Source organism: Phyllostomus discolor, chromosome 10 (genome assembly GCF_004126475.2).
Source record: "Phyllostomus discolor isolate MPI-MPIP mPhyDis1 chromosome 10, mPhyDis1.pri.v3, whole genome shotgun sequence".
Classification (NCBI taxonomy): domain Eukaryota; kingdom Metazoa; phylum Chordata; class Mammalia; order Chiroptera; family Phyllostomidae; genus Phyllostomus; species Phyllostomus discolor.
Genome location: NC_040912.2, coordinates 84,849,294 through 84,876,306, shown reverse-complemented (window position 1 = coordinate 84,876,306; position 27,013 = coordinate 84,849,294). Strand labels below are relative to the sequence as shown.

General features: G+C 53.0%; 1 protein-coding gene and 1 pseudogene across 1 annotated transcript in view; both read right to left on the bottom strand.

The window, feature by feature from the left end:
• The window catches only part of TMEM178B (transmembrane protein 178B), a 316,897-nt gene that overhangs the window by 138,124 nt on the left and 151,760 nt on the right, over positions 1 to 27,013 (bottom strand). The gene's annotated exons all lie outside the window — the stretch shown is intronic.
• Positions 13,070 to 15,541, bottom strand: LOC114507925 (annotated as a pseudogene).

Below are 27,013 nucleotides of genomic sequence, written 5' to 3'. Positions count from 1 at the left end.
CTCCTCCAATGGTTCCAGGTCTCAGGGCGGGTGCAGTGGGGCACGGAATGGTCTGGAGGAAAGCTCTCGTGGGCAGGAAAGTGCTGCCCCCCCACGCGGGGTGCACCTTGCCCAGCCAAGAAAGGTGGAATGGAGATGAAGAGACGCAGGAAGGGGTGTAGTCAGGGGAAGTGGCAGGAACAGCTGAGGAATTTTCTGGAAATGTAGCAATGTAATACAAGCTAAGAGTTGTGAGTTGGGAAAGAATAAAGTGAAGGAGGGGTAATAAAGACGGACAGAGACAGGAAAAGGAAGAAGGACGGGAGGAGGGGGTGGTGAGGGATGGAAGTTGGGGGGGTGTGGGGGACACTTGAAGGGACAGAGCACTGAGACCCTCATGAATGTTGGGGACAAAAGCTCTTCCCCACCATCTCCAGCTTGTCCCTGTTCAGTGTCTGGCAATGGAATGAGCCAAAAATGATGAGAGAACCAAGAAACTAAGACGGAGGTGTCCAGGCCCCTGGAGAGAAACAATGGAAGTTCTCACTCCCTGCTGACATTTTGTCAGAGAGGAAGGGTGGATGGGGACCTGCGGGTACCTGGACAGTTGTCCTACTGACCAGGTGGGTGGCCTTTCTCCCTCACTGCTTCTCGTCATCTCCCCGCGCTGAGCACTCTGGCCACTGCGATGGTCTGTCTTGCCGAGGACAGCCAGCGGTCTAGCACGGATGTGCGAGTGCCCTAAAGACGTGCCCCACGAGCAGCGAACAGAACCGAAGGGCACCATTTGCCCTTCCGTTGGTGTCGGACGGGTGAGGCAGACCACGGCGATGACAGAGAGCAGGTCGTGGGATTCTGACCACCGAGAGGGAGCACCCCGAGGGGAGGCTGCCGCTTGGACCCTCGCCGCTCCATCAGGAGTTAGGGTCTGTGACTTTTGAGTGCAACCTGCCCCGTGTTGACAATAAAGTTAAAAACAAAAGCAGCCACTGTGTGGACCACACAGAACTGTCCCGAGGATTCCAGATTTCTGATCCCTGCGTGTGTGGCCAGGAAGAAGGGACAGAAGAGAGGACACCTTCCCACCTGCCATCAGCAGAGAGCTGAAAGGAGAAGACATGGGGTCTTCCCGTCCTGCTTAGAATGGGACGCTAGGGAGCACTGAAGAGAAAGAGCCCAGAAAGCTAGGAAGGAAGGACCCAGGGAAGCCCTGGGAAGGGAGACCCCAAGACCCCTGAGTTAGCCTGGGCAGCAGGAAGGTGGCAAACAGCAACATTCTGGGAATCAGTCAACGGAGTGGGAAGTATCAAAGACCCAGCATCGTAAAAGATAAGAAACTGGCTTGCTCTCTAGGGGGAAGGAGGCCATCAAGCAGCCCCCATCTCTGAAACACCACTAACCCCCCCTGCCCCCCACACCAGGAGGCTCCCCCTCTCCTCAAAATAGGTCTTTTTCCAAGCGACACCTCCCTCACCCACCTCCCAGAAACAGCTTCCCAGTCCCTCCCCCTGCTGACAAAACACCCACGTGTGTCTACCATGAAACTCAGGCACGCATGCCAGCAAGGGGACCTGGAGGTGGCCCAGAGCAGGGTCCCGGCCTGGCCTGTGAAATGAGTGCCCTCTCTGTCTCCTCCAGCGGTCCGCTTGCTGCCGGGCCAGTCAGCCGCTCTGATCAATCTTCTTCACAGGAAAAAAAAATAAGACTCTTTCAGTTGGTACATGGATTACCTATCTGCAAACAAAGTCTGCTCAAAGGCTTCCAAGGACTCGGTTCTCCTTCCCCGTATTTACTTGTTCACGGGGCCCTGCCCTCCAATAGTGCCGGGAGAGCCGCTTTCACCCCAAGCCCCACTGGGATGGCCACAGACCCCAAATCAGTGAGAGGAGAGCTACTGGGGACTCAACGCTATTCATTCAAGAAGCATAAAAGTAAGCTCCTAGAAAACTCTACCCCACGTCAGGCTGCACGTACGATGACCCTAGATCTCGGCTCAGAACAAAGGGTGGGGACTGTGCTCTGGGCTTTGGGCAGCATTGGAGGTCCCTGGTCCCCTGACGTGGCCACACAACACTCCCCAGGCTCCTGAAAGTCTCTGGGACCGACTCCCTCCTCTGGAAAGTGCAGGCGATGGGCCAGGGCCCAGAGATCGGTGACCTGCCGCATAGCAGTCTTGTCACTTAAGCTCGCAGCTCCGTGAGGAACGGTCACCGCACCCACCCCTGAGACTCGAGAGCATGAGACACGGCACATGCTTCATTGAGCTGCTGCCATTGTAACGATGCCCATTACTATCAGTCCCTCTAAGCCAGAAAGCCCCAGTGCCCCGAACGATGCCCTGTGATGTAGCAGCAAGCGGGAGGAGCGGGGCGGGCTGAGAACTCCCGTTGCGAGCCTCCTCTCTTCAGAACAACACCCTCGGCTTGCAAGTCACCAACCCAAGATGAGCGTGTGGTGATTACATGACTTTGCTGTACGACTGGAGAAACCCCACTGCATGACAAGCCGGTGGGGGTGAGGTGAGGAGGATTCACTTAAGATAAAAAAAAAAGAGGGGGCGGGAGACAGTGCAGGGAAAACACGCTTAAGCACACTTAAATGTCTCCCAGATCGTATGAGGGCGATGCAAGAGGTTCATCGGGGGGCCTTTCTGTGACATAACAGTATCTCAAAATAAAAAGTTAAACAAAAAAAAAATCAAGTCTGCCAGAATCCCAGGTCCCTAAGATTCTATTAAAACAAATCTGGGCCCTGAATGGGTGGCTCCATTGGCTGGACACCCTCCTGCAAAGCAAAAGGTCACCAGTTCGGTTCCCAGTCAGGGCACGTGCCTGGGTGGAAGGCTCGGTCCCTGGACATGGGTGTGCAAGGGACACGACCAATTGATGTCTCTCTCCCTCTCTTTCTCCCTCCCTTTCCCGTTCTCTAATAATAAAATTAATTAACTCTTTAAAGAAAAAAGCACCTGGGGTCCATCCGCGAGCTGGCTCTTCCAGCACGCCTGCTGGGCCCTGGCTTCCTAAGAGCGGGATCTTTTCATCTCGGCACTCCCAGCATAGCGGTGTGCCTGGCACGCTGCAAACTCGCACCAAATGCTACATCGAGGCATAAAAGGATTGATTCATCCTCTTCCCAAACCCCTTGTCCCCGAAGACTAGCTGAAAGCACTCCTTCCCCTCTGGCTCCAGTGCAAACGCTGAGGGTTTTGCTGCCCTGCCTTTTTTCCCCCGTGTCTTTGGAAGCCTCCGTGAGAGGAGGCGCGTGCACTGCTGCCAGCTGCAGACGCCCAGCCAGCAAAGGTTAACGGGAATGAAAACCAGCCCCCATTAGCATCTTGACACGAGATGAAGCGAATGAGCGGAGGAATTGGTCTCCTGCAGAAACCGAAGGCAAGGCCAAGTCTCTTTGCTAAGAAAACACTCCCTGCTCACCAATCCCCGCTAGACGGGTAGCTTCTTCTTAGTGCCTCATAATAATCCTGGAGCATCTGGGAGCTGCTGGGCCCTGAACTGAGTGTGCTCATGAATAAGAAAACCAGATATCCTTGCAGGGGGCAGCATAGCAGGCCAGGCCAGAGGTACTGCCCAGACAAGCCAAGAGGAGGGAAGGACGCGGCACCTGCTGGGTCCGAGGCTCCAGGCCGGACGTGCCCTCTTCCCACGGTCCTGCTGTGGAAGTCCTCTCCCCTGTCCTTGCTGCTCTGCGCCTTTCTGCGCTGAATACCTGACTTTCCTTCTCCCAACGCTGCCGGAGCACTGCCCAAGACTCACCGCACGAAGGCCCAGGATCTCTCACAACGCCCTCCTCCCTCGGGGCCTGTGTTTAGACTTCTGGAGTCTGGATGTCTTCTCCGCCCATGACTCACGGCCGAGCCAGCGCACAGGGTGGCCACACCTCGTATCTGAGGCAGGCTCCCAGGCAGGCAGCTCCTTCAGGCCCCCGGACTGAAGGGAAGGACACTCCACACCACGTCACCCAGGCCCGTGTCAGGTCAGCAGGCCCCCGGCGGTCCCTCTCTCCAGTGGGATGAAAATGGCCAAAGCACAGTCCTGGCCAGGTGCCTCGGCTGAAGTGCCATCCCGCACACCAAAGGGCTGCAGGCTCCACTCCCAGTCAGAGCGCACGCCTAGGTCGTGCGTTCAAGTCCTTGTTGGGACGCACACAGACGGCCACTGATGGTCCTCTCTCACATCCATGTTTGTTTCTCTCTCCCCCTTTCCCTTCTCTCTCTCTCTCTCAAATTAATACAACATATCCTCTGGTGAGGAGAAAAGGAATGGCCAAATTACAACAGCAAGTGGAATGCCACCAAACAGTATTAGATTTTTTAAAAAAGATTTTATTCATACAGTTTTAGAAAGAGGAGAAGGGAGGAAGAAAGAGAGGGACAGAAACATCAGTGTGTGGTTGCCTCTCATGCGCCCCCTACTGGGGACCTGGCCCGCAACCAACACATGTGCCTTGACTGGGAATCGAACCAGCAACCCTTTGCTTCACAGACCGGTGCTTTTTCCACCAAGCCACACCAGCCAGGACCAAACCGTATTAGATTTTAAAGGGCCTGTGTGTGAGTGTTGTCAGTCCTCAGGTGACCACTGGGACACACGGCAAGGGCACATTCCACCAGGCTTCAGAACTGAGAGGTGGACAGGGCAGAGGTTCCTACCAGAGATTCTCTGTCATTCTCTGTGGGGGAGGAACGAGGGTGAGGTGAGAACAGCTCAGGATTTCTCTTCTCCTTTTGTCTTCTCTACATCCCCTCGAGGGCGGGACCCCAGTGAGAGAGGCAACAAAAGGCTCAGCCCCCTGAAAACCCAGCTGCTCTCCGCTAGGTCAGGCCCCCTTGAGGGGGCTGGGCCCACACAGAAGGGACTCGGCGCATTGTGGCCACGGCAGGGTGTTCCACTGGGAGTCCTGGGTCGGCTAACAGTCTCTCACGGCTGCCGTGGGAGAGGAACAGGTGAGCGTCCTGAGCCTGGGCTGGTCTCTTTCAACCGCCTCTTTCTTTCTGTACCGAACAGCACTGAGAATAAAGTCGACAATATTCTAGTTACTACGTATGGCGTCACACAGGTACGAGATTTCCCGGGATGATCGCACTTAGTCATATAATTTCTAACCACTGGGGTGTACATCTGAAACTAACATAATATGGTACGTCAACTGTAATTGAACGATGAAAAATGATTTTTTTAAAAAAAATGATCACTCGGAAGACGCAGTCACGTGCCAACAGGCACCAGAGCCTGTCAGAGGGAGAAGAAGGAGGGTCTCCTGCTGTGTGTTGCTTTGGGTCGAAGATCTCGAGCCTCAGAATAAAAGCCCTGTCCCGGCACCCCTCAGAAAGTCTGTGCTCCTTTTCCTGGGTTCAAGTAGCTGAAACTGGCAGGGGTGAGAGGGAGACTATGGGACCCTAAAACTATACCTTTATCACTAGTAATTACTGTAATATTTATAAACCACTTCTGCGGTTTCCTGATTACTCTTGTCTCTAGCATTTTCTTTTATCTTTACAGCACCTGGCGGGGGCGGGGGAGGGGAACGGGGAAGGGCAAGAGCCGTCACCCGCAGGCGACACAGAGAAGCAAACTTGCACCCAGATCGCTCAGCTACCGAGTGGTGAACTCAGGGCACAGACCCGGGCCCCTGACGCAAACTCTCCGCCCTTCCCAGGGCCAGGCAGCCTCCCGCTTTGACCTCTGAAGTTCAAGGGGCAGACACATCACAAAGAAGAACTGGAGGTGCTCTCCTTCGCCATCTGCCAAATGAAAAGATCAAAAAAGAAGTAACAACCTGACAACCTCATACCGTTTTGGATGTCCGACATGTGTGCCGGAAACAAATGAGATGCGATCCAGTGTTACAGATTCATAAAGGCTTCCTCCTCCTTGCTCTGGGCATGCCAGGCCTGGTGCTAGCCGCGGGGACGCAGCCTCCACAAGCATGACACGTAAAACCTCTCCGCTGTGAAGAACGAAAACGCTCTCCTTTGCTCTCCCAACAGCAAATTAGAGAGCTGCAAGGGAAGCTTCACGGCCCATTATGCAAAACGGCGTCAAGCCGTTCTTGGTGGCTGTTCAGCTGGAGGCGGAATCCAGGGAAGCCGACCTTCTTGTCTCTCCACGTGGTCTCTCCCCCTTTTCTTCCTTTCATTTCCATCGCCTGCACCCCACTTCTGCCACCGTGCACTTCACCCTCTTAGGAATCGGGCCGCAGATACAGTTATTGGGCCCACGCTCCTTAGTACTTCCATCTCCTAAGGCCTTCCCCCTCCTCCCCTGCTAGGAAAATACATTTAAAAAACCCAAGGCACTCAGGGGTTTTTTAATTTACTTTAAGATCAACACAGACCCGTCTAAGTGGGAGGGTCGCTGGAGACCATAACCCCTAGCGAGTGTGGGGCCCCCGGGGAAGGAGGAAGAGATGGAAAGGGGTGAATGCATGGAAGACGTTCACAAATGCGTGGAAGACACTCACATCTGGCCAAACAGGGAAATCAGAGGTGCGGGCCGGTCTCTCTCCAGAGGCCGTAAGCTTCAGGGTAGGTCTCTGAGGCCACTTCCAGTGTGACTCACCCCCAAATCCCACAAGCCCTTCTTTCCAGACAAGAGTGATTTGGACTCTCCAAAAGCAGAATGCTCTCTGGGACCGAGGGGGCCCTGCAGGTCACCGTTCGATTTTTATCTCACAGGCTCCTTTCGCCACGACCCTGATAATGTCAGTACTGCAGAGTACTGCCCCGGAGTAGTGGCCAGAAAACTCCAGAACAAGATCTGAAAGCAGCCCTGGCATGACTCAGTGGATTGAGTGCCAGCCTGCAAACCCAAGGGTCGCCGGTTCAATTCCCAATCAGGGCACATTCCTGGGTTGCAGGCCAGGTCCCCAGGAAGAGGTGCATGAGAGGCAAGCACATATTGAGGTTTCTCTCCCTCTCTTTCTCCCTCCCTTCCCCTCTCTCTAAAAATAAATCAAAATCTTTACAAGAAATCTATGGGGCCCCAGTCAGTGGTTCCCCGGGCCTGGCTGGCTGCACTCTGGTTCCCCAGCCTGTGAGGGAGCCTGCAAGAGTGAGCTCCCGCCCCTGCTCCCAGACATGAAAGGCACTAGGGAAATGATTCTTCGCAGTCTGGTTTGTTAGACATGATAAAGGGCTCCTAGACAAGGTGGCAAGATGACAATGGAAAGATATTTCTGGTGAGTTAGAATAAAACCAAAGATAAGAGAAAATAACGTCAAAGAACATGACAAAATAGGTTAAGACAAGGAGAAACCCAGTGCGTTTGCCAGGACTTTCTATGCCTGGATCTTCTAAATAAGAACAGTGCTCTGTGCTCCGAGGAGCACTGAGCAAATTCTTGCAGAGGGGCAAGGAAACTCATCAGTGGGCGGGGCCAGGGGTGGTGCGGACACCTCAGATCCAGCCAGGCTCTCAGAGGCCCCCCACTGAGACGCACCAGCAGAGAAATCTTCACTTTCTGGAATATGTATCTAAAATGAAATCACAAAGAGCCAATAATAAAAGGAAAAAGAACAGGAAGGGTTTTGATAGTAAAAAAAAAAGTATTGTCGCCCTGGCTGGTGTGGCTCAGGTGGTTGGAGCATCATCCCATACACCAAAAGGCCGGGGGTTCACTCCCAATCAGGGCACATATCTAGGTTGCACGTTTGATTCCTGGTCAGGGTAGGAATGGGGTGGGGCAGCTGACTGATGTTTCCCTCTCTCTCTCTAAAAATCAATAAATATATTTATTATTTTTTTTAAAAAGTTATTGTCTAAGAAATGCACAAACCAGAGGGCAGAACTCCACGGGAGGACATTGCAGTGAAGAAAAAAGGAGGTGGCGGGCAAGTTGTCAAAATAATGGCCACCCCACTGTGGACTGGACAAGACTGATTTTTTTAAAAGATTTTATTCACTTATTTTTAGAGAGAGAGGAAGGGAGGGAGAAAGAGAGGGAGAGAAACATCAATGTGTGATTGTGTCTTGCGTGCCCCTACTGGGACCTGGCCCACAACCCAGGCATGTGCCCTGACTGGGAATCGAACCAGAGACCCTTTGGTTTGCAGGCCAGCACTCAATCCACTGAACCACACCAGCCAGGGCTGATTTTTTTTTTCCCTCATTGTAATAAAATGGAAATCTCAGTCTCGCAAAAGAGGAAGCTAGGCCAAAAGTTCCTAAATTTCCCACCAACTACAGGTGAGACGGTTCGATTCTGTCCACAGTTCTGGGCACAGGGCTCCTGCTGCCGGAGGGTGATGGGGCCGGCAGAGCAAAGGAAGCGGCATGATCGCTGACAGACACTGTGGACTCTCATTGCTGGTGGCACCACCAGCTTTGTCTCCCTACAGGGGGCACAGACCTTGGTTTAACCTACAGGGTCCTGCAGAAATAGCACCTGCTTGGGTGTGGTTGGTAGGGTAGTAATATGGGTGTGGTCATTTATAGTTCTAATGTGGACACTTCGCCTAAAATGTCATATGGTGTCTCCATGTGATAGTGTTATGTTACAGAATCACACGCTTATGATTCCGTAATGAAAGAGGGGGCGTCATTTGTGCCGGACCCTGCACTTAGGGATGACAGACCACAGGCACCGTCTGCTAACTCCAGCTGCTTCTCATAGGCAAGGAAAATCTGTCACATGGTGGTGTCAGAGAGCCTCGGAATCATAAAAAAGATTCCCCAGAGGGTCTCCTAAAATAGGAGCGGCAGCCAGAAGTTGCTCTGGTTGAGGTAATCGGGTACAGAACGCTCCTCCAGCTGCAGGAGGTAAACAACCCTTCCCCAACAGAATTGACAAACCTTCCCCAGGATCTAGCCACAGCCGCAACAGCAAGAAGCCTGGCATCTCCTTGACGATGCAGGAACTCCCAGCATGCAGCACGCGGAGCAGACTCCTGCCTCGTCCTGATGACCATGCGCTCTCTCAAAAGGCAGGGAAAGCAACTGGAGGAACTACTCTATTTGGCACAACTGTGGCCACGGAGGAAGAACCAGATGGCAATGCGAAAGTGGCAGGGATCTCCCGAGTGGCCCCTTCACCTCAGGGTTTATTTTAGCTTGGGAAGGGGACACTGTGCATGGGGGACACAGTCATTACTCAGCCAGTATCTGTGAACAGAAATCAGGTGTGCTCCTTGCCTGCGGAAAGCTTCCAGTCTACACAGAAGACCAATAACCTCCAAGGGCATTTCATCAGTGACGACGAGGCAGAGGGGGTGTGTTGTAGAAGCTCGAGGAAGGAGGAGCCTCTTGTGGGCGGGACGAGGTGGTCGGAAGTGGTCCGCTACAGAAATCTGACTCGAGCGACTTACAGAAGGCGGTGGAGTAGATTGAGGCTGTAAGTGTGTGGGGGTGAAGGAGGGGGAAGGAATGCACAGCCCACGCCTGGGCAGTGGTTTGACAATTACAGTGTGAACATACACACGTTTGGCATTGAGCTTGGCCCAGTGGAGGCTTCCTATATATGGATACAGTAGGCGATGAGATTGAACAGGGAAGGCAGTGCGTGCCTTTGAGGTGTCAATAAACCACATCTGTATTCTCTGAGAATGGCCTGGGCCCTCGGGGTAGACACCTGCCATCATATTTGTTCTAAGTACCATTCACACCCCGCCCCCGCCCCACATCGCAGCATAGCTGTTTGTGCTGCAGTAAACAGAAAGCTGACCCAAAGATGCTTTCTCCCAGGAACGTGGAATTTAGATTCTCTGCTGGTTGACTGCTTTATGGGTACAGAAACTCAGGAGCTATGAGGAGACCAGCTGAAAACACACACACACACACACACACACACACACACACACCCAATGGGAAGGCAGCCTGCAGCAGGAAAGGAAGCAGAGAAAAGCAGAGATGAGCCCCCTGCCTGGTTCGGCCCTGGCCCCGGTCCCTGCTGGGGCAGGCTGGAGTTCCTCTCCTTCTGCGTCAGACCAGGCTGCCGGGGTTCTGGGACAGCTCCCCGCAGGCCAGGATGATGACAACAGCCAACATCTCACTCTGCACCAGATGCTGACTGATCACCTCACGGTTTTCCCGATAAACCCGTAGGTAGACAATGGACTCTGAGTAACCTGCATGAGGTCCCCTAGCTGCCAGGACAAGGACAGGGCCAGGACTGGCTCCCGGACATCCTGGCTGGGCCCGGAGCTCTCCTCACCATGGCTCTCCCCATGCAACCAGAGCCTATGACTACAGACCTCGGACTCCATCCTTTATACAGCGCAAGCAGCTGACGGTTTTTAAGGAAGGGAATGGAATGTGCAAGGAGCACCAGTACACGGGATGGAAGATCCTGGGGCCAGGCCCACGCAGAGATGGATTTTTTTTTCAGGGTAGTGTATAGATGCATTACGCCTAGCTGGGAAAGAGACAAAGAAAACTGGACAAGTAGCCAGGCTGTTGGCCAGAGGGACCAGAACGTGCCAGTCCAGCAGGGAGGTAAGGACAGAAGGACTGGAGAGCAGCGGGGTCAGCAGCGAGGTCCGAAAACACAGACCAAGAAACGAAGAGAGAACGAGCCAAGGAACCAAATTGTCCTGCGGCGTGTGGATGGCACATGTATGTCATGCTTGGCATCTGCCACCTGGATGGGGACAGCTCTTTGGCAGGACCACATGGGAGCTCTCAGTTCCAAAGGCGCCAGGAGGCCCGAGGTCAGTGAGGCACCAAGAAACCTGTGGGTGGGGAGCGAATGATGGGGGGCAGGACTGTCCAGGAACATGGGTGCGGGCTTGGGAGGGAGGGGAGAACACAGTTGTTGGAGGATAGAGGCGAGACCAAGTCCTCTTCTCTCTCGTTTTAGGTCTTTTTCTTTCTTCTGCACAAGGGAGCTCTGCCACCTGTGCAGGCAGGAGACGCGAGGAGCCAGTGGTTGGAACTGGAGCTGCAACAGACCAGGAGTCAAGGTCGGTGCGGGTGCAGGTGCGGGTGCGGGTGCAGCAGCAGGCCCCAGGCAGGCCTGCTCTGCGGTGGGGGCCTGGGCATGTCTGGCAGCAGGGCTGGAGACTCAAAGACAGCAAGACGACTGTTAGCCCTGACCGGTGTGGCTCAGTGAGTTGGGCTTTGTTCCACGGAGTGAAAATGTGCTGGTTCAATTCCCAGCCAGGGCACATGCCTGGGCTGAGGCTGAGGTCCCCGGTTGGCACGTTTACAGGGGGCAGCTGATTGATGCTTCTCTCCCTCTCTTTCTCCCTCCCCTCCCCCCCTCTAAAAGTAAATAAATAAAATCTTTTTTAAAAAAAAGTGCTAGGCAATTTTTAAAGAGCTCTTGAGCTATGTTTGGGAGAAAAACAACCAGGAAAAGATGAGTCCACTGCTCGGGAGAGATAACTTAATGCTCACAGATGGCAAAAGAAGACAGAACTCCTACTTTGCTTGCCTTTCCACGGGAAAATAACCTGGGGAGTGAGGGAGGGACAGCACACGGCATAAAGAAGTGAAGCTCGGAGGGTGAGATGATGATAAGAGAACAGTCGGCTGCCGTGGATGAGTTCAACTATTCAGGCCCAGAACTGAGGGCATAGCGCTGGGGATGTTTCCAGAGATGCCGGGGGTGGGGAGGGGCTGGAGAGGAACCAACGCTGTCCCCATCAGTGGTAGGAGGAGGAGGAGGAAGGCAGCCCCCCAAGACCCCAAGCTGGGCCCCCCAATAGAATTAATTATTAAGCTGGTGGCTTGTGAGTATTTAGAAGAGAATCTGTTCATTACCAGAAGGCACCGGGGTTCATACACGGTGCTAAGTGACCTCATCTCCTTCCTTGGAGAGGGTGAGGCTGCTAGACTGCCTGCTATTCGTTGACCTAACGTCCTGTCCCACTCCAAGAAGGACACCCCAAATCTCCCGAGACACCACAAGGCACGAAGATGGGGAAGAGAAAACAGGAAAAACAAAGAAGAGGACAGGCACTTTTTATAAAAGAGCCATAAAGGAGCGTGTAGTGGAAAGGTGCGGCACGGTGTCGTACACCCACTTGCTCAGGTGAATTCCGTCCACTGGCTAGAGCGGACACTAACTCCGGCAGGCGGCAGACAGAGAGAAAACCCGGTGAATTACTCACAGGGTACCACCGAGGAAACGTGGAGAAGAAGTGGGAAGAAGTCGGAAAGGAGGGGGCAGGGGCATGGATGGAGGAGGACGGAAAGGCAGAAAGCTTGAAAGAAATAAAGAAGTACAACAAATGACAGTGCAGCGTTCATTCGTACTCATGGAGAGAGGAGGGGGAGGGGATGAGCTGTGCCGGAGGGAGAACTGTGCAGGGGACAAAAGATTCCTTAAAAACCTGGGCCAGAACAGTGACTTGTGTTGACACGACACAATGCCATGATGACAGCGAGGAAGGGAAGCGCTCAGAGGTCACGGAGGACAGACTGCAGAGACCACGCCTCCCATGCACTTGCGCTTCCTCGTTAAGGACATCAGAGTTTTGTGTCAGAAACTCAAAGGGGGGAGAGTTTGGGAGTTCGGCAGACTTGGGGTAAATCTCACTTCCTCCACCCATAGCTTTGTTTGCTTGGCTAAATTTATGAAACAACTTGAGTTTCTGCTTGTTCGGCTATAACACTAGAATAATTTTACCTACCTCAAAGAATTATTGTGAACGTTAAGTGAAAAAAAGGACAGTTATTCCTGAGACTGGACTCAAAAGAAATTTCTCCCGTGATCCCTCACAAAGGGGAGAGCGGGCAACTGGCATCAGCAATGATCCCAAGGCCTTCTTTGCAGGCAGGTGAAACAGACCTCCAAGAATCTCTCGGGCCCTATGTTCTATTATTGCTTGTAATTCAAACTAGAGTGTGTATATATGTATATATAAAATCTTTAATATATATATTAAATTATATTTAATATATATATTATATATTATAATATATAATATATATTATTTATTTATTTATTTAATTTATTTATTTTTAGAGAGGGAAGGGAGGGAGAAAGAGAGAGAGAGAAAGAAACATCAATGTGTGGTTGCTGGGGGCCGTGGCCTGCAACCCAGGCATGTGCCCTGACTGGGAATCAAACCTGCGACACTTTGGTTCACAGCCCGCACTCAATCCACTGAGCTACGCCAGCCAGGGCTTATTTCTTAAGTTATGTAGACTATTTACTCGGTAATAGTGATATCAGAAATACCAAGAATCGCAAAAGTAAAAAAACTAAAAAAAGCTAAGTGGCACCGATTGGTCCCGGGGTTCTGTGAAGTTGCGGCTGGTCTGCACACACTCCGGGAGGTGGTGGTGGGGAGCAAGGTCTCAGCAGGCAGTGGGGGCCTGGCCCCGTCTTCTTCTTGTCTTCCAGCTTGTGGCTTCAGGGAGCAGGTGCAGGCAGAACCACTGGCGATGGTCTTGGGCAGGTGGGTGCCTTGACCCCACTTGCTCTTCTAGGTACACTTGGACCGTCTTAGACACGGAAGCCAGACTCTCCCGCTTAACACAGCCTAGGACGTAAATGCAGCCCTTCCACGTGGCCACGCCCGACTGGCCGCTGGAGCGCAGCAGAGGGGCCACACGGGTTCATGGGTTGCACCGTGGGCTGCAGGCCTTGACGCCCAGCACGTCGATACTCACCATGACCTCCCAGCTGTTGTCACCATCATCGCTGCCCCTGAGGGAGCAGATGCGGTCCTCCAGGCTGCACGTGCTGTCCCAGCCCCATGCTGTGCTCGTGGGCTGGCCTCCTCCCACACGTCCCTCTGGTGGTCACACCAGGCTCTTGCAGAGGAAGCTGACAGGGTATTCGTGGCCCCCAAGATGTACACAGAGTTTTTGGAGATGATGTCGCATGGCCATACACGAAGCTTGGCAAGCCTGCCATGTAGGACCAGGAGTCAGTCTTGGAACTAACTGTAAGTCTCTACTGAAGAGAAAGCTCCATTCTCATCCCAGTCACCAATGGCCACCAGCATGTCTTCAATGGAGGCAAAGTCGAAATCCGCATGGCATTGGTTCATGGAAGCCACCTCGATCCATTGTTACAGTGCAGGTCATACCTATAAAGAAGACTGGACGCTGTGTCCCCTCCAGTATCCCTCAAGAAGATACCTCCAGCAATGAAGGTGAACCCTGCCCAGCACAGCAATACCGTGGTGGCTCTGTGGGGCCAGCAGGGTGTCTCCTTGACCTGCTGCTTGCTCTGGGCGCCCAGGTAGCAGGTGTTGTCACTGTGCTTCTGAAAACGCTTGAAGACACCACCACCCATGCACATCGAGGGCTCCTTGTTGATGCAGAGAGCTGCGCACTTGGTCTGCATGACCAGCTGGGCCGGTGCACAGCCTCCTTAATGAAGCCCGTGCAGGGGCCTCCCTGGGCAGCAGCAAGTACACAGCAGGCCTGATGCGGTGCGGCAGGCCGTTCTTCGGGTGCAGCGGGGACGCGGATGTGCTCCAGCACCTGGTGCGTGTGGGCCTCGTGCTCCAGCTGCCGCGTCAGCCACTACAGGGCAGCCTGCAGCGGGTCACGCTCACGTTCCCGCTGCACCTCGCTGCTGCTCGGGTAGACGCACAGCTTCTGCGTGGAGATGTTCTGTAGGAAGTCGGGCATGAAGGACAGTGTGCCAAAGTGGCTCAGGACAAAGCCCTCGATGAAGGCATCTGGCTGTTTGAGGCTGCAGCTGGAGGCCAGCACCTGCATATACAGGTAGTTGTCCTCTCTCACCTCCTGCTCCAGGTACCCGCAGCAGAAGTCCACCACTGTCTGGGTCTGCAGCAGCTGGGCCATCTCCAGGATGCACTAAGCACTGCCACTGCCCAGCACCAGCTCCATGCTGCACAAGAAGTCCATCATGGCTTTGAGGCCAATACGGGAGGCACGGATCAGCTCCATTTCCTTCAAGAAGGCCTCGCGCAGGCCCAGGGTAAACACAGAACTGAGTAGTCACTGCACATGGCCAGCGGGGTGTGCTGGGCTGGCACGGGCTGCTCACTGGCCACCAGGACAATGTTGCAGAAGAGGCCACGTAGACACTGCTCATTCAGCTGCTGCAGCACTGTGGGCGGGCCCTGGGGCCAGCAGTACACCTTGAAGATTCGCTGATCTTGTAGGATCGAGATACTCCTGTCTGCCAGCTTCCCTCCATCATCAAAGACGTCACAGTCTCGCTGCCAGCTGGGTCTCCAGAGACTCAGTCAGACCTGGGATCCCCGGCAGAACTGCTGGCACAACAGCCACCAGGGCAGGCTCGAGCTGGCTGCCAGGAGGCAGAGGCAGGACGCAGCCCTTTGTGATGGGACGCCGTGGGTGGGCCGGGCGGGGGTCCTGATACTTTAAAGGCCTTCTCAGCCCCTAAATGTTGGCTCGACTATTTTAAGCACCATTAAGTACAGACCGACTTTGGGACAAGCTGAACACTTTCCACAGTCTTCTAACGGCAGCTCAGGGTCACACACCCTCTGTGCTGGCCTGTCCAGGGCACAGCTTTGGGAAGATCCAGGGTCAGCTCGTGTGTGAGGACCAGAGACAGCACGAGGCTGGACGGGCCCATGGGGCAACCAAGGACCCTAGCTGGGAAACAGTGTCCCTGTCTCCATACAACGCGGTACCAACCCCGACCACCTCAATGATGACCTTATTTTTTTTTGGACTCTAAGACACACTTTTCACCCCCAAACTTGGGAGGAATAATGATTGTTAATGCTGCTGTGGAGTTCTGTTTATATTTAACATTGGTGAAATATTATGTCATTTATCTTATTAAATATTTTACCACATTTTTTGCTTCAATTTTTTCCCCCTATTTTCCTCCTTTGAAACCTGGGTGCTATCTTACAGTCTGAAAAATACGGCACCTTCAGACAGCTCTGGTAAGGCGTCACAGCGTCTCCAAGGAGAAAGGCTGCACACAGGACCGCCCGGTCTGGCAGACCCAACCCTTGCTCTCACGGCCAGTCCCCCCAAAACAGGAGCCTCGGAATCCCTACCTCCGCGGTGCCCCGTGCTCCTCAGACGTCCTTGGACTGTGCTCTCTGAACTACTCCCACCCACCTGGCTCCCGACGGAAGCCCCCGTACAGTCACGTAGCCCCATCGCTACAGTTTCTGACCACCCCGGGCATCTTTGTGATTAAAACACTGACCAGTCCCGGCCCTGCGGCCAACGGTCCCCAGGATTCGGCCTTCATACTGGGTTAGGACAGACAGCAGTGTGGGGTGGTCCTGCCTTTGTCTCACACACCTCGCCGACCCTCTGTGTCACCCTACATTGTTCTGTCCTCAGGCACTTTGGAAGAAGAGCGTGGCCTTCTATGACAAACACCACTTTCACTTTCAATTCTGGGTGCAGACACAATGGAATCAGAAAATGTCTACAGAAGGGCAGCTAAAGTCATCAAAAGACAGAAAAGTCTCCTTTGTAAGGAGGAATTAAGGAAATTAGGAGTCTGCGAGACAAATGAACAGGTCAGGAGGAGACGATGTCAGAGCGTTCAGAGTCTCGGAGGCCATGGAAATGCGCTCGCAAACCAAATTCCGGAACGCCAGACCGAGACGTCACCCCTTGAGCCTCAGGGGGGACACATTCAGGGCACTCAGAAAGAAATCATTCACAATAACAGTAAAACTGGTCACATCGAGAGGCAGTAAAGGGAGGGCTTAAAGTCACGGAAAATCTACCCAAGTGCATTTAGAGAAAATGGAACACCTCTGACCTCTGGAGACAAGCTCAGCTCCCACACCACGTGTCACGGTCATTACCAACAGGCTTGGTGCTGCCTGTTCATCTGTGGTGAGGACACTTACACAGGATCACCCATGCATAAGTGCATTTCACACAGAGCCTGGCACGTCAAACCTCAACAAACAGCAGCAACCACGTGGCAAGAACCCTCATACGATTCAGCTGAACGAAGCTGGACACAGCTCATGCAGCAGCTCACCCCCCCTTACCCACGGTTTCGCATTCCGTACTTTCGGTTACCCATACCCAGTGGGGGCCTGAAAATACGAAATGGAAAAATTCCAGAAATAAACAACTCATCCGTTTTCAATTGAGCACCCTTCTGAATGACATGATAACAACCTCACGAGTCTTGCTCTGTCCCACCTGAGATGTAAGTCATCCCTTTGTCCAGCACCGCCATGCTGGACACGCTCCCCGCCGTTGGCCACTCAGTGGCCATCTCGGTTGCCGGACCGACCATCACAGCACTGCCGAGCTTGCATTAAAGTCGCCCTTCCTGTCCTTAATAGCGGCCCCAAAGCACAGGAAGAGTGATGCCTGCAATTTGGACATGCCAAAGAGACGCCATCGAGTGCTTCCTCTAAGTGAATGTCCTCCACTTAACGAAAGGGGGAAAAATGGTGTGCTGAGGTTGCTAAGGTGTATGTAGGGGAAAAAAAACCCATCCATGAAATTCTGAAGAAGGAAAATACATTTCTTCTAGTTGCTGTCATACCTCAGGCTGCAGAAGTTATGGCCACATTAAATGTGCATTAAGTCTTTAGTTAAGATGGAAGAAACATTAAATTTGTGGGTGGAAGGCAGGCAGAAGACGCATTCCGGTTGGTGACAACATGTTGTGCCGGGAAGCACCGGGCCTCTCTGAAGACCTCAGCAAGAGGTCCCCTGGGAGGAGAGATGCCAGGCCATTCACTGCAAGGAAGGGACCGGTGCACTGATCCAGGGACAGGATGGGACCAAAAAGCATAAACATCACTGGAGAGGCTGCGTCTGCCCATGAAGAAGCTGCAGCCACATCTCCAGCACAGCCGCGGTTGACAGGGGTTCAGTTCCATCCATGGTGCCAGCATACCCAGGGGGCTCAGAATGTACCCCCCAAAGATAAGGGGGTTCTCCCGCTGAGTCCTCACTCCATCTTCACCAAGATGACGACTGCCACCTCTCCAAACCGTAGTCCGTTCTCTGTTCCTCCTTCCCACCTCTCAAGGTCCCCAGGTTTCTTATGTCATTTCCTCCTTTCTTGTTCTCATTCTTGGGCATTGCAGATAAGCCCTCTCACACTTCGAAAGAGGATCTAACACTAGGAGTGTTCCAATATCAAGATCGTTTTAGTCTGAGAAAGAAATCTTTTTGTAAAGAAGAAATAAACATTGACCAACCACTATGCAACCCTCCACCCCAGTGACACTGGGTAAGGAAGCCGCGTGCTGAGAAGTAGAACGTCAAGGAATGGACACGGTGGCCACCTCGGGAGGGACAGGAGAGAGTTCCACAAATGCTTCAGCCACGTGCCTTTGCAATAAGACACGTCCAAGTGGAAAAATATAAAATGAAAAGGTGAATGATAAGAAAAAGACTTCTAGACCCATGCAAAATTAGCAGCAGCTCCGAGCGCACCATGGGGAAATGGCACACCCGGCTGCAGAAGGGAGGACGGGAAGTCTCTGAGGGAGGGAGACCATGGGTGGGCCTCCCGTACCCCTCGGGGGCAGCTCACAGGGCCAGGCTGGCAGCTGCCCGGAAGCAGACGTTTCTGCCGAAATTCGCCTTCCGCTTCCCCAAGTCGGGAGGCTGGTATGACTATCTCCCTTCCCGCTGGTCACTCCTTCTGTGGGCCATGGCACAGTGGCCAGGTTGCTGGAGGCAGGGCCAAAAGCAATCACAAAGGGTGCAAGAACTTGGTTGGAGGTCAGAGCCAGAGCATTCTAGAGTATTTTGAGCAAACTTCCACCTTCTGCTGACAAACGAGCTCAGGCCCAGAGCATTAGGGAAAGAGCGGAAGCTGAGCCAGGCTCTTCTCACGTGGTTGGGTCTGCCTGTGCCCAGGGATCGTGACGTCCACTCAGCCAGCTGTGTGATCGCTTAACCTCCAAGCTCCTCAATGCCAAGGGGGAATGACAGCCCTCCCTCACTGGTGGTAGGAAGCATCAAATGGGATGGTTTAATATGAGATGGTTCATGAACCACACTTAGCACAGTACATGGCACCACCTAAGCATTTAATGAGTTACAGGAGCGGGGACACAAAAAACCTGGAATTATCTTCTGGAGGGTGAGCCCCTTGTAGTACAGGCTTCCCCTGCTAGGTGAGTGTTGTAGGAACCCACCTGAATCAGTGTACCAGCTGGTATTGTTGTGAGAGGCTGCGTTTGGCTTCAGTGAATTTTTTGAAGACTCTTTGAACACGTTTGCCCATTTCATAACAGGATTTACGAGCGCACCTGCCCACACTGTGCTGAGTGTTTGGCAGTTTTTGAAAAAAACGGCATGACCCTCACACCTCACCCTCCCTATTCTCCTGATCTTGCCTTAAGTGACTGTGTTTTGTTTCCCCAGATGACAAAGGTCTGCATGGGGAAACGTTTTGCTGATGCAAAGGAGGTGAAACAAAAAAAACGGCAGAAGCACTAAACTGCAACAAAATCCACAAGTTCAAAAACTGCATTGAGCAGTGGACAAAACATCTCGATAGGAGTACTGCACCAAATGGAGAGTGCTTTGAAGGTGACTCAAGTTTAAACACGTAAGAATAAATACACAACTTTTTATAAATAAATCAGAGTGCTTTTGCCCACTGCCCACCCCCCCGCCACAGCTACTATTAGAGTTCTTCATTAATCCTTCCTTTCCTCCCTTCTCATTCCCAGGGCAATTGGGAAGGAAGAACGAACAATGAGAACATTTTTAGATTACCTGCTCTTCTACCATTCCTGCATTTGCAAGCGTTCATTTACTTAATAGGCTGTGCCTTGATTACAGCGCTGTCTGCGTTTGAATCTGCACTCGCCAGCGCCGTGTCTGAATTTCACTAACGCTCCTCTCCGGGGAGTCATGCTATGTCAATACCTCGTATCTGATGAGGCTTAAACTGGTGTCATAAACTACCATTTGGACTCCGAAACGGAATTGTAAATAGAGTGGTAATTAAGGAAATTCCCCATTATTCTCCCCTACGCCAGATTCATCAGGCATTGCGTATTCAGGGTTGTCGTTCACGCTCAGGAATACGGAGTGAAAATAATGACCAAAGGGGGTTTAAAAAAAAAAGCCTCGCTGATCGTAGGCAGGTGGCTCGATTCTGCGGTTTATTCCCCACAGTTGAACACCAGCCCCGATGCTTCCCTCTCCCACCGCGGTGGTCCGTTCCTCTCCCTCCATCCCTGCCTTCTGCCCCGAATGAGCCTTTAAATCTGCTGTCCCCAAGGCCAGCGCTGCAGCTGCCGGGACCACCAAGCCCAAGGTCACTTTTCAGGCCTGACAACCTTTCCCACCTTTGGATTCCCCCTCCCTGGTCGCCCGGAGTCCAGCTCTGTCTCTGGCCTCTCCATCCAGAGGACCTTTTGCTGTGTTGTGCCTCCTCGGCATCTCTTCTACCGGCTCTTCATCCCCAGCGCCTGGCCTACTCCAGACCTTTAGCATGGCTTACCTGGACCACTGCCGAAGCGGCCCCTGGTCTCCAGGGTCAGATCCCCCGCCCCCTGGGGCATACCACACACACACACAGACACACACACACGACCTCCAGAACGAGCTCTACTCCGCTGACAAAATGCTCCCTCAAAACAGCACATCCTATCACATCAGTCTCCTACTTAATTTCTTTTTCCACCTACAGGACAATATCCAAGCAATTCCATCCAGCACACAAGCTTGTGACCGATGGGCCCTGGCAGCCATCCCCCTGCCACCTCTCTTACATTTCTCCATGCTTTCCACTTGCCTCTGCATGACGCCTTGCCCTTCCCCTTTGCACACATGCTGTTCCCTCTGCCGGAAGTGCCCTGGCCCACCTCCAGGGCTGGCAGACTCAGCCTCCTTGTGAAAGGTCTAGGTCGAGGGTAGCTCCCCAGGCGGAGGGTTCTGTGCTCTCCCTCCCGTGCACCCAGCACATGGGACCCTCCCAGGACCAAGGTTCATTTGCACCTCGGCCTTCGCAGTAGCGGGAAAGCTTCTGGAAGCGGGGTGGGGTGGGGGGAGCTATCCTTCCCTGAACTGCGGTCCCTGGTCCCTCGCAGGCAGGTGGTACGTGTCAGCTGCCTGCTGCTCAGCCTGACAAAGGACTAAAGGAGATAGGTAAGTATTCCTTCAAGATGATATTTTTAAACACCGAGGAAGGAAAACTGACAACATCTCGGTGTCTTCTCACGTGCCGGGCGTTCCGCGGCGCTTTCAGGAAGGAAAAAAAAAACATTGCTGGGTCTCCGCGGTGGCACCAGAAGAACAAGCTTATCCCCGAGGCGCTATTTAGATTCCATGCAGTGATTTTCTTCCTAATTCATTTTTTATTCCAGGTGCAGCCCTGCAGCTATTTTAAAAATGAGACTTAAAATAAAATAATATTAAGAGCCGGAGTTATCACAGGCTCCTGCGGGAACGTGGCCCTTGACTCGCCTCCCCCACCCCACCGCCTAAAAAAGAGCCCTTCACGCATCTTGACAAACCACAATGTCCTTCCGGGGGGAGGAGAGAGAAGGAACGAGACAGAAGCTCCCTGGGCAAAGGATTGTGCTTCCCTTTGCAAAAGCATTCACTCCTAGGTTCACCGTTCGTTTCCAAAATATTAACAGGCTGAAAGGCAGACCAGAATGCTGGGCAGGGGGACAGAAAACACCGGGGGGCGGAGGGGGGAGCTTCCTCTGAGTGTGGTCACCAGGCCATCTGGGGCTGCCACCTGAGACCCAGGGGGCGCAGCGCACGGGCTAACCCCGAGCCCCGCCCCAGAGCAGGAAATCAGCATCTCTGCTGGGGAGGGGAGGGGACACTTTAAACGCCTGTTTGCTGGAAAGCAACTCCACGCTCAAGAAAGCTGCCCCCGGAAACGGAGCTTGGCCAGTGGTGCCCAGAGACTCGGCCCTGCCTCCGGCCGGCCTGCCTGCCTGCGTCAGCAACGGCTGGGGTGGTTTCTCTCACCTTGTTAATGAGAAAAGCTGTGCTTGGCTCACTGGCCAAAGCCGGCAGGGAGTCCACGATGTTAATATAGCCCCATCAGGGAACTCCCCCAAGCGTGGGACCGGGCCACCCAAGGCCACGGAACACGAAGCGTTTGCTCACCCCGGGATCTTTCCCTTCTCTGGAAATAGCACCGGTCCTCCGGTTTTCAGGTTCCTTTCTCCTCACCGCCCTTCCAGAAGCACAGCACACATCCGAGAGCATGGCCGACGCCATCTCTTTCCTCAGAGTTACAGGTCGGAGCACAGGCCTCTCCGAGCCCCTCCTTGAGGGCGAGCCTGGGAAGATGGGTGGGCAGGGCCCCACGTGTCCCCCACCCACCATGCCATGGGAAGCGAGCAGACACTACGGTCACCCAACATGGGTTCCTGCCACCGTTTTGGACCTCCAAAGAACCCTGTGTGTGACATAAGGTCCCTGAAGCTCAAACGGAGCCCACTGGGGGGTTCTGACCTCCATGGTCCCAGAACAGAATCTGCGGCGAACTTGTATGTTTATGGAGGTTCTCGGTGGGAGGCCTCCGCTGGCCGCAGAGACGGTCCTCTGAGAAGCGCCATGACGCCTGCTCACAGCCGGCTTGGCCAGAGGCACCCTGGTCTCTTCAGGAAGCTGGGTCACTGGGGTCAGACTCAGGATTGAAGGGAGGGGGCGGGGAGGGGGACAGTGCCTGCCCTCACAGCACGCTGCACGACCCACCGCCTGCCCACCCACCAGCCTCAGAGACCCCGAGTACATTTTTTTCAGCCAGAAGTTCGTGCCTAGGAACTCAGCTCCTAAACTGGACATTGTCCTGCCGCCTGGGATGAAAGGGGCCGTCCCCCCTTCCCATGAATTCCGACCGCATCTGCTGTGCCCACCAGCAGTGTGGCGATGACTAGTCACAGTCCGTGACATGAGTGACAGCCTCCGCATCGGGAAGAACTGGACGGTGTTTCCCAATCTTTGAAATTTCACAGGCCAGTCAAGTCCTCCCGTAAAAAGGGCGTTAACTTATTATTTCGCTAAGTAATAATGTTTTAAAAATACAGTACAGTCTATTAACACTACCCTATCCTAAAAGAAAAAACATTCTCAGAGCAAAGAAAAATGACAACCGTCTCACAGAGGGTGTCCAACTCTTTGGGCGTCTCTGGGCCACACTGGAAGAAGAGTTCTCTCAGGCCACACATTAAATACACAAACACATCAAATGCACAACAAATCTCAATGTTTCAGGTAAAGCTATGAGCTTGCGTTGGGCCTCATTCACAGCCACCCTGTGGCCTGCCTGCGGCCTCTGGACGCCGACAGCAGCATCTCACCTTGGCAAGGCGTCTGCAGGTCATACATGCGCTCTGCTATCACTTTATCCCCCGCCACTCGCGCCCCTCCGTATGGGTGGGGAAGGCAGAGTGCTCACCCTGCTCCCACTGTTTTCGAGATTTCCCTTATTTGGGGCCCACTTCTGCCTTCCCCCCAGTGTCCGCTCTTTGGCCCTGATTTTACCCTTTCGGAAATTTCCCTCTACACAGTTGTCTTAAAATTTCACCCTCAAGCTCTTTCTTCTCCAGACTAACTAGTCCCTGTTCTGTTTTCAAGGTTGGCAAGCCTCTCTGTTTAAATCCCTGACACACTCCACAGGGCCGGTCACATGGCAGGTAATGTTTGTTGGAGAACAGAAAAACATTATTCGACATTATCCATCTTTGTCCAACATGCTGTCCAGCCCCTCCCCTTTCCCGGCCATGGCCCCTCGAGAGACACCGCCACGTCCCAATGTGCCTCCGGAACCAGCCTGCCCGGAGCCGTGTGTCATGCACCACCAGATGGGCTGCACCGCACAGAGCGCCCGGGCCCCGCGGCCCTCCTGTCCTGGGCACGGGGCCCTCAGCCATGAACTTGGAGACGGCATTCGCTCTCTGGCAGCCACTCGCACTGCTGACGCCGACCAGGCTGGAGTCGACTAAAATTCTTAGACGCTCCCAATTCTGAATGTCTCCATCGGTATTTTAAGTCCAGGAACTGGTCTGTTTGTTTGGTTGTTTGTTTGTTTGTTTTCTTTTGTTATTTTTCTATTACAGTTGATATTCGATTTTTTTTAACATTCCAACTCTCTTTTCTTTTTCAATGATAGTTTACATTCAATACTATTCTGTATTAGGTTCGGGTGTGCAGCATGGTGGTTGGATGATCCTGTAAGTTACAGAGTGGTCCCGCCGATATTTCCAGTCCCCACCTGGCCCTGTACATGGTTACTACAATATTACTGATTGTATTCCCTGTGCTATATTTTACATCTCTCTGGCTGCTCCGTGACTACCAATTTGTACTTCTTAATCCTTCGCCGTTCTCACCCAGCCCCCGACCCTCCTCCTCCTGTCCACCAGCAGAATACAAGAACAGGTCTTCTACATTTAGCCCTATTGTATTCCTTATTGTTAGTCTGCAAAGTCCGTGTCTCCTGTATCTGTCTGACTCTCCATATCTTCTCTCTGCAATTAGATGCTAAGGTTCTTCCGACGGTATCTTACAAACTTGACTATAAGGAATAAGTGTAAAGGACCGGCATGTTGACACAGCAGGTATTTGATAAATGTGAACTGTTGGTTAAGCTCGGCTTTTTTTTAATATCAAGGATTTTATTTATTTATTTTTAGAGAGGGAAGGGAAGGAGAAAGAGAGAGAGAGAAACATCAATGTGTGGTTGCTGGGGGCCGTGGCCTGCAACCCAGGCATGTGCCCTGACTGGGAATTGAACCTGCGATGCTTTGGTTCGCAGCCCACGCTCAATCCACTGAGCTACGCCAGCCAGGCCTTAAGCTCTGCTTTTATCCCGATATCCCCCAGGACTCCCAGCTTCTGATGAATCACAGGTAAGTCCCAAGGGTTTGCACCTGAGGATCTCTTCCAGCTGTCCCTGCATACCCACGGCTTTCCAGCTCCGACTCCTGCTTGTCCCCACAGAACCTGCTGGATGCACCCAAAGCCGCCTGCCTACTACCAGACCCAAGCTGCCCCCTACCCATGGCTCCTCCTCGATGCCACCATGGCCTCTCGAAACTCCCAGCAGCCACACCCCCCAGCCCCCGCACGGCCTCCATGTAACGTACCCTCAGCGTTGCTGGGACAGCCCATCACGCAGGGAAAATATCTGCAGCGAGTCTCGGCACATTCAGATTAAGCAAAATAATGGAAGAATCCTCGTTTACTTTAAAACAGGATCTCTCTACAAAAGGATTTGTCATGGAACTTATTTTTATAAAAGACCCCTTCGGTCTTTGAAATATGACTCAATGTGCCCACCTGTGGTTCACTCACGACGTCCCATAAACGCATCTGTCGCCCAGGGAGATGCCTCAGGCCCCTCCCGAGGACTGTTCTCGGCGGCAATGCTGTTTCCGGCACACGCCGGCCAGAGGCCTGGAGACACGCTCAGTCCCTGCCAGGTGAGAATGAATTCTGTCAACAAGTAAGTGTGCGGATAAGAGGTGTTTTCTCTATGCTCTGTGTGTTTCATAGCGTTTCCATGGGCAGTATAATGGAATTTAAAAAAAAAAAACATTGGGTCTTGTATCTGGAAGGGAACTTGATTGAGCTACTCAGGTGTCGGGCGAGGAACTAGGCTGGGCAGCGAGGGTGACAGCTACCTCATCCTGCTTCCAAGCACGAACAGTTCCTCAGCGACACTCACCTCGGGGCGTCTCCTCCGGAAACCCAGGATGGCCAACTCCTCGATATCATCTGTTACAACAAAGCAAAGCAAACGCCTCCCTGCATGTAGGAGGAAAGACTCCAGCCACACGGGTCCTTGCTTGCTCAGGTACTGCTTTCAACCTGCCTCTCTTAGGAGAAGCATTATACGCGGACAGGAACTTCCAGGGCCCTGGCGTGGTTTGGGGGACAGTACCGGGCACGGGAAACCCAGACTTGCTGGCATGCCTAGTGGAAATGAAGACAGGTGACCCAGCGCTCCCCAGTCATCACGGATGGTCACATTGTTGGAACGGCATCTATTCAGATGGCTCATGTTCACTGCGCTCTTATTTGCAGAATGCTGTGGTTTGGCTTGGTCTGGAGATTATGTCATAGGTCAGTCTCTTAACCTATGTGTGCCTTCGTGTCTCTACAGAAATGTCTCCATTTCTCGTTCATTCTCTATAGCTCAGGGACCCCAAGGGTTTGCAAAAGTTGTATTTGCAATGTTGTTTGTTTTTTTTTTAAACAAATCCAAGCTGCTGTCATCATGTCTTCAAGTCCTGTCCTGGGAAGGCAAGCGGGTGGGCTGCTCAGGGGAGGTGTCCCAGAGTGGCCAGAGGGGAGTCCTCAGAAGCCTTGAGGACATCACCCCCCGTCCTGAGGCCCTGAGGACACTTGGGAGAGAGGCCCAAAACCAGGTTTCCAAAAGGGAATTACGTTTTTTCCCAGTGCGGCAGCATAGTTGATACTGACTGTTATTTAGCGATCTGACTTTAGCAGCTTTCAACCATTCTTCTTGTTTCCAATAAACACCTTCATGAAAATTGCTACATATTATTCCTTCTTTATTTCTAAATTACCTATTAAATCAGGGGGGAACTGGAAAAGTGACTTGTGTTAGTGAAATCTTCAAACTGCTTCGCACAACATCAATCCGGCGAAACGCCTTCACAGGTAACGGCCCAAATGCAAAGTAACATCCACAACCAGGGTTTGTCAAACACGCACGACGCGGGAACGCACGCTACTCCTGGCAGGAGAGGAAAGGCTCTAAAAACTGCCTTCCAAGAGGGTGCCGCCCAGCTGGGCAGCCAAGCCGTGGAAACAGACACTAATACAAGGAGGCACACGGTGAGCAGTCCGAGCCACTGGAGCCACGGGAACCTGGGGAGGAGCTCACTTCTGAGTGGGGTGTCCACGGTGGGGTTGGGATTTCCACTGGGTGCTGAAGCATGGAGGGAAGGGGGCCTGGGCGAGGGGACCGTGTGTGCAAGAACACAAAGATGAGGCAGAATGCAGCAGTCCTGCGTAATGGGAAAGCAAGCTTAAATCCTGACACGAGCTGTGTGGCCTCGGGCAGGCTGCCTGACCTCTCTGAGCCAGGACTGTCTCATTGGAAGAGGGTGTTACAAGAGGCACCTAGTTCACAGGGTTGCTGGGGAGATGTAGAGGAGATAACGCAAGGGAAGCACTTAGCGGAACCACACTTGGAACAGAGAATAAAAACCCTCAGTG